The following is an 11,550-nucleotide window of genomic DNA, read 5'->3' on the forward strand; positions in this document are numbered from 1 at the left end:
AATCAGATTCAACCCATCCCCGCCGTCAACCAACATCTCTGTGACCTTGAGGTTGCGGATTGTTAGCGATACCAACAACGGCAAGCATCCTACCACGGTAGTGTTGTCTGGATGGTCCTCCTAGTTGAAGATGATGGGCGTGTGTGACCATTTGAGCGGCTTCCTAGACTTTGCCGCTGGCTCCATGGCATTGACCTCACGTGCCCACCATTTAAGTTGGTGGTGAGAGGAGTGCAGGGATGCACCCCCATCAATGCACATGGCGACAGTAGCCTTGTGGAATTCCTGCTCACTTGTTTCCTCTCCATCCCCTCCATCAGTCTCATCATTGCAATCTTCCTTCTCTCGGCTCCTGGCGGGTTTTCCATGGTTCCGAAGAGCCTTGCTACGGAGGTTTGCTTCACCGCCTCGGCCCTTCCCGCCAGCGCCATTATGACCTTTTTCCTTATCACGCTTCTCATATTTTGGCCTCTACCTCTTGACGAGCTGCTCAACCTTCTCGGCAACGCAGCCTCCCGGCAGTCAGTGCATGTGACAGCTTCCTTGCCAGGGGCTTCGGCCTTAGCCTTTTTGTCGGTACTAGGCATGCCCGATCCTTCGACGATCATCACTGCCTTACCCTTGCGCCTGTTGTTGCGCTTCTTGCTCTCCTTCTTCTAACTGCTGGCCTCCTCATCATCCTCTGAGTCGATGCTGACGCAATCTTCCCCTGCAGGTAGTTTCCTCCCCTCCTCAACCCGAGTGCATTTATCCACCAAGGTGTATAGCTCCTTCATAGTCTTTGGCAACTAAACGTTAATCTTCGAACGTATCCTGCGATTGCGCACATGGGACTGGAAGACAACTATCACAGCCGCCGGATGGATATATGGGATATTTCTGTGGACTCTGCTGAATCTCTGCAAATACTTTCGTAGAGTCTCTCCTTCTTTCTGCTGGAGAAGCTGCAAGTTGCTGGGCCGTCCTAGTGCTTGATGGTCACTCGTGAAGGCACCAATGAACTCATGGCACATGTCATCCCATGTTGATGGAGTTCTCCGGCAGGTGCATCAGCCAAGACCTCACATTGGACTTGAGTGCCAAAGGGAAGTAGTTGGCGAACACTTTCTCATCTCTCCCCCCGGTAGCTTGAACAACGATGGTGTAGATGCTCAAGAACTCTGCCGGGTTCAGCCTCCCATCAGACTTCTCAGGTATCTCTGGCTTGAATGTGCGAGCGGATGGCCAACGGACTTGCCACAGCTCACGAGTAATAGCAGGGCACCCAACCTTGAAATGCAGGTGTTGGGGACAACAGATAGGGGTGTATATTTTCCCCTGACTCGTGCATGGATAAGCCGAGGCCATGCCAGAGTACAAGAGACCAAGAGTTTCGGAGGACCAACACACAGATCAAGAGGACCAAGATCAAGCTAAAGAGACAAGATGCCACTAGGAGAAAATCCTCCCTTGCCGGGCAGGGGAGCTTGGCAAGGACATGGTCGTCTCTGGAAGAAGACGTCCCGGCAGGGCCTGCCGGGTCTCATGGAGGCAAAACCACCTCACCCAACCACTCCGCCATGACCCACGTCGTCAATCAGTGCGGTGTCAAGCCACAAAGTGTCTAAGTGGCAGCCATTTGCCACATGGCGACCATTCTCTACGGGAGATGCCCAATATCGGTGTCAAAACCGGCAGATCTTGGGTAGGGGGTCCCGTACTGTGCATCTAAGGATCAATGGTAACATGAGACAAAGGGGACACACTATTTACCCATGTTTGGGCCCTCTTAAGGGAGGTAAAACCCTACTTCCTGCTTGATTATACTTGATGAGTATAGGGGTCACAAGAGTTGATCTACCTCGAGACGTAATGGCTAAACCCTCGTTGTGCTAGCCTATGAGAATTCGGATATCCTCTACGGACTAAACCCTCCGGTTTATATACACACTAGAGGGATCTAGGGTTATACAGAGTCGGTTTGCAGAGGAAGGAATAGTACATCTGGACACCAAACTTGTAGTCCACGCATACAGGAGTCCTACCCAGACATAGGAGATTGTCTTCACTGATTATCTTCATGGCCCATCAGTCCGGCCCGCATAGAATAGGTCGGCCACCCGAGGATCCCCTAATCTAGGATGCCTTTAGTTGCCCTCGAATTTGCCTTCAATGACGACGTAGTATCCGGTTTATGTCCTCGGCTTTGCAAGGCGGGTTCTTCTCCATACTTTGGATTGATGACAGTTCGGCTCCGACCTTCACGTTCCATATGTCGTCGCCTTGATTCCCACGCGACGGGCAAATGCGAATGGTTCATGATAATAATATTTTTTTACAGATATGGCCCTGACCACACAAGGACAGCACCTATATAAAGAGGCTAGATCCCCAAATGCCATCTACATCGAGCGGAGAACATCAAGACCATCCACGAAAAACTTCAAAACATGGCCAGCGCTCCTAGCTCTTCTTCGTGCCTTCACTGCCCTCAAGAGGGTGATTGGCAGAGCTGTGCAGTGCCTCACCTTCAGTTGAGCCGACTCCAGACGCAAGTATATCTCCCTCTCTCAGAGCTAGTCTCCGTGCGAGCGGGATTAGCCTCAGTTGGCAATGACGTGCTAGCAGAAAATTTGCCCAACCCCTATAAGGAGGAGAGGGTGTGCTTCGTTTCGTTTCTTCTGAGGCGCTTAGGATTCCCGATCCATCCCTTCCTCAGGGGTCTGCTAGAATTCTACGGGATCCAGGTACACAATCTCACTCCAGGTTCTATTCTGCACATCTCGGGTTTTGTTGCTCTTTGCGAACTGTTTCTGGGCTGTGAGGCTCACTTTGAATTATGGAGAAAGTTCTTTTGCCTCATTCCCCGTCATGAAGGGGGTTCCATATTTGAAGTGGGCAACACCGAAGTATGGCGCATAGCCAGATTAGGCTACCCTATCGGAACTCTCAAGGAGGTTTCTCCAGAATGGTTTTCGGAATGGTTTTATATTGAGGACGTTCCCCTTCCGGACCTAGTTCGGCGCGACCTCTCCGAATTCTCCAGTGATCCTTTGAAGAAATGCGTCAATTGGTGTCCCCGGTGTCCTAAGGAAGAAGACAGTGCGGAAGTGAAGAGGTTGGCCAGCAAGGTCAGATTACTTGCTCATTCCGAGATCTCAATAGTTGAAGAAATGGCCATTAAAGCGATGTATTCAGCCTCTCCAGTCCAGAGTGACCCCTTTATGGTGTTACAACGGAGAGGATGACGCGTCCCATTACAGACGTAAGGGCCCGGATAACCTGGCCGAACTGGCTATAATCCTGGCCGATCTGTATAAGGGGGAGAAAGAAGACTTCCTCCGCTTAAACTGCCGAGAGGGCTATTCCATGTACAACCCCATCAAATGGGTGAGTTTTTTATCAACATCATTGTTTTTCCTTGTTATTAAGTCATAATGATCAAATACTTCTTGTTGTCATAAAACACTCATGGAGGAAGATGATTGAGGACGTTCATTGTCCCTCCCCACAGCCACAGGATCACGCTCGCGACCAGGACCCTCGATTCTGTGAGGATCCGGATATATACATAGAGGTTGATGATGGAGTATTTTATTAGGCGAGCCTTGACGGTTCGGAAGTGGCTATTAACGCCAACTACCCACGCCTTTATCCCTTCTCCATAGTAATTATTCAAAGAGCTTTCTCAGAAAGAGGTCCCTACTTGCACCTTATCCATTATACTAAACTGTACTTCATAGGATTGGCGCACGACAGGCCGCACTCCCTCGAGAGCAGCCTATACGCAGGGTAACCGTTCAAAACGACGGAAACTGGGAGTGCTGTAGAGCCCCCTCTGTTTTCAAAGAGGTAAGTCCATTGATATGCGCGTAAACATGAGCTCGGATTGTTAAATTTCCCTTATACCTTTGTTTCAGGAGGAGGACGCGGCAGATAGTGGGAAAACGCCCTGCTAGCCGAATGTCAGCCAATCCTGCGCTAGACTTGTCAACCAGGACGATGGTTGATGCATTGCTAGATATGCCCCCTCATGAGGATTCGGATGACGTATCCGTCACGAATTCCGAGGTGGAGAGCTTAATGAATCACCGTCGACTGAAAGAGGCCATGTGCGCGCCAACTTTTTCTGAGCAGGAATTTACCGCACCCAGCTCTGTGGATGCGTATATCCGAGCCACTCGAGACGGTCTCGCCGGAGTTACTCAACTATTCTCAAAGGATATGGAAGTAAGAGTTTATGCAAATTTAATAGATATATGCCTGTAGCCCCCGAGACTTGAAGCGGTGAGGCAAACCGATTTAAGGATCGATATGACCTACAGGTTCTCAAGGAGAAGACAATGCGCTAACCCAGGAACTGAAAACAAACCAGACACAGCTGAAAGCCGTCACAACAGAACTTGCAGAGATGAAAAGGGCCGCAATGACTACTGGTCAGAAGAATAAACATGAGGAAAAAGACAAACATTCCAAAGAGATAAAGAGCTTAAAGGCTCAGTTATCGGCTGCACGAAAGGAGAATGATAAGTTGAAAGGCGGCATATTCGGTATGACCTTTAGACCATCAGAGAGAATCATAATATTCCATAATTCGGATTGTCATAACTCTGTTGCTACAGGTCTATTAATTGGTCGGCGTGAAGAAGTAGTATTTGGATTTCAAGGCGACGTGCTTAAGGAGCTATCCGTGGTGCATGAGCGGGCCCGGAAAGCCATGAGAAGTATGGCCAAGGATTTATGGCCATCCGATACCCCTCCAGGAAATATGGAGGGGTTGGCGAGCCTGTTCAAAGGTGCCAGACGCCGCTTTCAGCTATGGAAGGTGTCCGCATGTCGTGAAGGCGCACGAGAAGCCTGGGCGATGGTGAAAACACGCTATACCAAGCTGGACCCAAATCATATGGTCCGAGTTGGACCGCAGGGACCAGCCGGGAAAGAATTTCCGGTGAATTTGGTGTATGCCCAAGTAATGATAGCTGCAAAGTATTCGCAAGAAGACTACAATTTAGACAGTCTTATAGATGGTATAGATAAGGAGTAGGCATGTGATTCAATGTATCAATGTACTTTATGATCAACCTTATCTCCAATGGAACATGTCAAAAAATTGTCATCGCAGGCCTTCGGCTTCAACCTCCGACCCAGGAAGGTGGAGTGTTTCCAAATATTATGTAGGAATGTAAAAAAAATCACTATGTCTGGAAACCACGCAATCAGGCCATATTGCTCAAACAGATCAATTTTTGTTTGGGGAGTTATGTTATATTACTTATTTAACGTAAGAAACATCTTCGAAGGAAAATACTTTCGTTAGGGGTTCCTTCCCTTGGGTTGGCATGCTTAATTATGCGTGCCTAGGCTTTGATCCGAATTACGGGGAGCCAACCCCGTATATTTTCTCTTATGAGAAGAGTATAGAAATGTACACATTCTGCTGTTGCTTGCCAACCTGTTATTTCCTTAAGAATGCTAGCTTTCGATTTACCCATCTGAGGTACATGTCCGGATTACCCGGTTGTAACAATCGCAGAGGTGCTCCCTTTACACCCTAGCTGAACAATCGGGAACGTAGGGTATAAACACAGGAGATTGGCAACCCAGCTTAGCGAAAACTTAACTCATAGAGGTGCATATAATGGCAGCGAATTGTATATAACAAATGACATAGGGAATGTAAGCTATAAACTTTTATTAAGAAGCTTCTTAAAAGAAGCCCCCAGTCATAGTGGGGTGTATACATTTAAAGATGTGTGCTCCTTACAGTTCGGTATATCCGAACAAACACTGGGATATATAAGAAAGGAAAAAATTGAAAAAGAAGAAAAAGAAAGAAGAGGAGAAAAGAATGGAGTCTAGTCAAAGATACATTAAGGGGGTGGCCGAACTATGCGAAGAACCGTCGAAGTCGAGCCGTGTTCCATGGATTTGGCTCAAGGCGATTATCCGATGCATTGCGAAGGCGATAGGCTCCTCATGTGAGAACTTATCTATGATGAAGGGCCCCCCCCCATTTTGGTTTGAGCTTGTCCTTCTTCTTCTCTGGGAGACGTAAGACGAGATCGCCGACGTTGTATGTCTTGGCCCGCACTTCTCTTCATTGGTATTGCCTGGCCTGTTGCAGATAGAATGCGGAACGGGCCTTCGCAATATAAAGCTCCTCTTCAAGGCTGTCTAGGTCATCCTGCCGATCGAACTCGACTTCTCGCTCTTCGTACATGCGCACTCAAGGTGAGTCATGAATAATATCGTAGGGTAAAATAGCTTTTGTGACGTACACCATGAACAAAGGTGTGTATCCGTTCTTTCGATTAGGTGTAGTCTGTAGCCCCCAGAACACGGAATCGAGTTCCTCAACCCAATGCTTATCTGACTCCTGCAAGCACCGCACCAGTCTGGGTTTAATGCCGCTCATTATTAGGTTGTTGGCCCGTTCAACTTGACCGTTAGTTTGAGGGTGGTAGACGGATGAATAATCGAGCATAATGCACAAGTTAGCACACCTATTTTTTACCTCATCAGCTATGAAATTGGAGCCGTTATCAGTGATGATGCTGTGCGGGACACCCTAACAGTGTACCACGCTGGATATGAAGTTGATCATTGGCCCTGCTTCAACCATTTTCACTAGTTTGGCCTCTATCCAGTTAGTGAATTTATCCACCATGACCAGTAAATATTTATTTTTGTGGCTTCCCCCTTTCAGGGGTCCGACCATGTCTAGCCCCCAGACTGCAAATTGCCACGTGATAGGGATTGTTCGTAGGGCAGTGGGAGGCATGTGACTTTGATTGGCGAAAAGCTGGCATCCTGCGCAATTCTCGGGCCATCGGCCAGAAGAAACCTATATGGATGGCCTTGCTTACAAGGGCCCGAGCTGCGGTGTGATCGCCGCCCAGACCAGCATGTATTTCAGCAAAGAGTTGCCGCCCCTCCTCTTCGGAGATGCACCTTTGAAGGACTCCAGTAGTACTTTTCTTGTACAGTTCACCATCGTGAACTTTATAAGCTTTAGAACGTCGAACTACGTGATGGGGCTCATTTTGATCATAAGGAAGCTCCTACCTATTAAGATAGCCAGGAAGGGTTCGGTCCATGGAACAATAACGACCATGATTTCATGAGCAGAGGGTGTTACTTCGGTATCCGAACCCCCAATGATACATGTATTTTGTTCGGCTGTTTGGGGGTGTTATCAGGTCCGGACTAATTTTTTCTCTCTCGTCCTATGACACCACGGATGGCTTAAAGAGCCTTTCCAAAAAGGTATTAGGTGGGACGGGATCGCGCTTGGCGCCCATCCGAGCAAGGATGTCCGCTGCGTGGTTACTGTCTCGAGCAACATGATGACACTCGAGCCCCTCGAATCAAGCTGATATTTTTAGTACGGTGTTTTGATACGCCGCCATTTTGGGATCTTTTCATGGAACTATCCATTTATCTGGGATATGGTGAGGTTGGAATCACCGCGCACCTCTAGGCGTTGTATGCCCATCGAGACAAGCATTCAAAGACCATGTAGGAGCGCCTCATATTCGGCTGTGTTATTGGAATCCGTATACATGATCTGAAGCACGTAGCGGACTGTGTCCCCTATTGGGGATGTCAAGATGACACCGGTTCCCAGTCCGGCTAACATTTTAGAGCCGTGGAAGTACATGATCCAGTTGGAGTATGAACTGTACTCTTTAGGGAACTCGGCTTCCGTCCACTCGGTGACGAACTCGGCCAACACCTGGGATTTAATAGCTCGGCGTGGCTTGTATGTGAGTTCGAATGGTAAGAGCTCAATGGCCCATTTAGCTATGCGGCCGGTGGCATCTCTATTATTTATAATGTCATTGAGTGGTGCTTTGGATGCCACCGTGATCAACACTCATGAAAATAGTGCCGGAGCTTGCGGGATGCCATAAAGACCGCATAAGCTATCTTTCGACAGTGAGGGTATCGGGATTTGCATGGTGTAAGGACCACCGATACATAGTATACTGGTTTCTGGATGGGGGATTTATGTCCCTCTTCCTCTCGCTCAACGATGAGTACGACTCTCACTACTTGGTGAGTCGCCGATATGTAAAGCAACATAGGTTCGCCAACACTCGGGCGGCTAGGATTGGTTTGCCTCCTAATAGGGTTTTTATTTCTTCCTATCCGGCTGTAGCTGCCTCCGTCCATTCGAAGTGGTCGGTGCGTCTAAGCAGTCTACAGAGTGGTAATGCCTTTTCTCCTAATCTGGAGAAGAAGCGGCTCAAAGCTTCCATGCACCTTGCTAGTTTTGGGACCTGCTTTAAGTCTTTTGGTATGGCCAGTTGCGACAAGGCTCGGATTTTAGACGGGTTTGCCTCGATTCCTCTATTGGAGACGATGAACCCTAGTAGTTTTCCGGCAGGAACGCCGCAAACACATTTTTCTAGATTGAGCCGTATGTCATATGTTCGGAGGTTTTCAAATGTGAGACGAAGATCATCCACCAATGATTCGATGCGTTTAGTCTTGATGACCACGTCGTCTACATATGCTTCCACTGCCTTGCCTATTTGTTTTTCCAAACATGTTTGAATCATGCGTTGGTAAGTGGCACCAGCGTTTTTAAGCCCAAAAGGCATAGTGTTGAAACAAAATGGTCCATACGGGGTAATGAATGCTGTTGCGGCCTGTTCGGTATTTAGACTCTTAGTTATGTGTACTGACTATTGAATATTGATAACCATAAGTAGCCTGATTGGAGTTGGGAAGAAACTCCTGTAAATATTTAGAAGGAGTTGGGTTTTCTAAATATTTCTAATTTCAGGTGGAGCGGGCTGGACGACGCTGAAGTAGTCATCTTCGTCGGCCCCGTCACTGCGTACGCATACTCCTTCAATTTTTCCCTCCTACTGGTACATATTCTTCCCAAGTTCCACTCCATTGCTAATTCTGAAATTTTGTTTGCTTAATTCGAATCTGAATTTATTTTTCCTTGATTAGATATCTAACATTGCATTCTAATTATTTCATGTTGCTGCTTGCATCACTTTTTCAGGTGTTGTGATCTGGAGAAGCTCAAGTAGTCATCTTCGTCCATCACGTCACTGCATACGCATACGCCTCTGATTTTTGACTCCTGGTACATACTCTTCCCAAGTTCCCTTTGTGGCTAATTCTGTATTTTTTTGCTTAATTCAAATCTGAATGAATAATTCAGATTTTTTGTTTCCTTGATTGAAATCTGAATTAAATTTTGTTTCATTGCTATGTAACACTGCCTTCTAATCCGAAAAATCTGACAGATATCACAACACTCATATGCGTATAAAGCACATGTTTCATAATAACTAGATGAACTACATACATGCTCTCCTTTTTATTGATTAGTTGGTTTAGCCCCTAAATTATCTTATATTATCTAAAAGAAGGCAGGCATAATTAGTTTTCCTGCAATTTTTGTCAGTTCTTTGTATTATTTTTGTTGATTTTTTATCTATTCTTCTATATCCACTCATACAGTAGCAGTACGTATGTACAATATTTTGGAATGCAGCTCAGGAACGTTTCCCGCAAAAATAAGGAATAGGACTGTGCTCCTCCCAAAAGACAAAAGCAAGAGTAAGTATTGCTTCTCACATCCTATAGAAAAAATAATCTCACAAATCACTTTTTCCCTTGAAATATTTACGGTAGCAAATATTCATCTAATGCAGCAATGCAGACAATAAAAATCCAGCACCAACAATGAATAGCCGGAGTAAACAAAACAAGCAGACCAAATCGTGTCGGCCCTCGAGGAAGGGTTGCAGTGTCGAGGAGCAGTAGGCATGTAAATCTGACTGCAATTCATGTATGTCTCTTCCTATTTATCTGTTGTTCAACTGTGTTATTTGTTTACTACGACAGATTTGAGTAATTGTCGGTCATGTAGCTAATGTAGGCGCAGCTTCATGAACGTCTGCCAAGGTTCTTAGCGAGGGCTTCCTCTAAGATGCTTTCAGATTTTTGATTATCTAGCATATATATGCAGTGAAGATGTCTCTGAATAGGATACATGGTGTTCATGTTCTGTTAGATAATTTTATTCTTGTGTAGTTTGATTTAAAAGATGATAGGTCAGAATGACAGAATGTGATCAGTTTTGCTTTTGCTGCTGCTACACATGATTTTACTTTTGGTTTTTATTGTCTCTTCTTCAGTTTCTTAAGGCTAGAACAATACAATGATTGATTATGCACCTGAAGGATTAATGAAGCTGCTTGGACTGAATTTCTCTTTAAAATACATGGTGCTTATTTGGGATGATTGGGCAAAAATAGTTGGGAATTGGTTTTTTATTATATGCAAAGCTTCAAGCCTTGGGGTCTTGCTGACATTAGTTGTTTCAAGTTCAGACCTTTTTCACCGCTGACTATACTCTCTCAAGTTCAGGTCACGGTGGATGGTTTGAGAGGAGGGAGGCAGAGCAGAGACAAACGGCGCATTCCGTCATGCATGTGTGTGGATTTGTAACATCCTACTACTATGTTGCTTTGTTTTACAGTAATAAATAAAGAGATGAATCAGATTTTCTTTGGTTCGTTAGCAAAATTTTACACATCAAGTATTTGATCTCAGATCTTCTATTTCGGTTTCGTATATGAGCCTTTTGCCCATAGACTAACATGTCCCTTAACCTGTCTGCTTGGTGGTACTTTTCTGTATCAGCAAGTAGTTACAGATTGAACAACCAGTTACTGATTATGCCTTATCTCAATGCATACTAACTTTCTATGAATACTTGGTTTGCTGCAGCCCTTTTGCCCATAGACTAATATATGCACTTTCTTTTAGAATTGAGCATACCCTGCTTGTCATTAGCACTCTCGTTACAACATCTACATCTCTCTTTACACAAGATTACCTGTTTCTTACTTTCCAGTAATGATCATCCTCATCCACACATACGCCGTCTAGACAATTATTAGAGCATTTCTTTCACAACGTAAAGCATCGGCAAAAAACATCAAAATATAGCGTACTAACTTGGCGTTGGTTTCCTTATCTACTGTTCCGTACATATATAACCAATGTCTTTGAGTGACCTTTTATTATTATCTGATATTGCATACTTCAATATCGCCTGTTGATGTGCCTTCGAATGTAAATGTCTAACTACTTTATCATCCCCAACATCCAGGGTGCGTAGACAGGACTGATGTTGCTCAAATGCGAGCATATGTGCCCGTGTTGAAGGAGTTTTGCCCTCTGTCTATGACTCAAGTGTCAATGATGCCTCTCCATATTATCGCTACCATGTCTTATTTGTTTTGGTTGCTCAGCAAATGTTTTGCTGTACAAGATTAGACCACACTGGACCTGTATAAGTATGGGCTACTCATGCAGTTTATTATTTAAGTTTCGAATGATGTTATCTGTTTCTATTATGCATGCTTTCACATAAATGTTTCCATCAAACATTCCCTGTGATCATATCTCCAGAACTTACAAGGATTTCCCAATGGATCCTGTACACATTCCACCAATGCTTATTCCTTTCTTTCTAATAGGATTGTAAATATTCTGTGTACCAATCTGCCCCTAAATATATTTATGTTCACTCTC

At 45.4% G+C, this 11,550-nt stretch overlaps 1 long non-coding RNA gene across 1 annotated transcript; it reads left to right on the forward strand.

Annotated features, from left to right (window-relative positions):
• Positions 1 to 8,672: 8,672 nt before the first annotated feature.
• On the forward strand, positions 8,673 to 11,281 carry LOC109774969 (uncharacterized). Its single transcript, XR_006662033.2, has 5 exons — positions 8,673 to 8,858; positions 9,002 to 9,564; positions 9,660 to 9,796; positions 10,378 to 10,442; positions 11,126 to 11,281. It is a non-coding gene; the product is annotated as an uncharacterized lncRNA (long non-coding RNA).
• The last annotated feature ends 269 nt before the right edge of the window (positions 11,282 to 11,550 follow it).

Source organism: Aegilops tauschii, chromosome 4 (assembly GCF_002575655.3).
Source record: "Aegilops tauschii subsp. strangulata cultivar AL8/78 chromosome 4, Aet v6.0, whole genome shotgun sequence".
Classification (NCBI taxonomy): Eukaryota; Viridiplantae; Streptophyta; class Magnoliopsida; order Poales; family Poaceae; genus Aegilops; species Aegilops tauschii.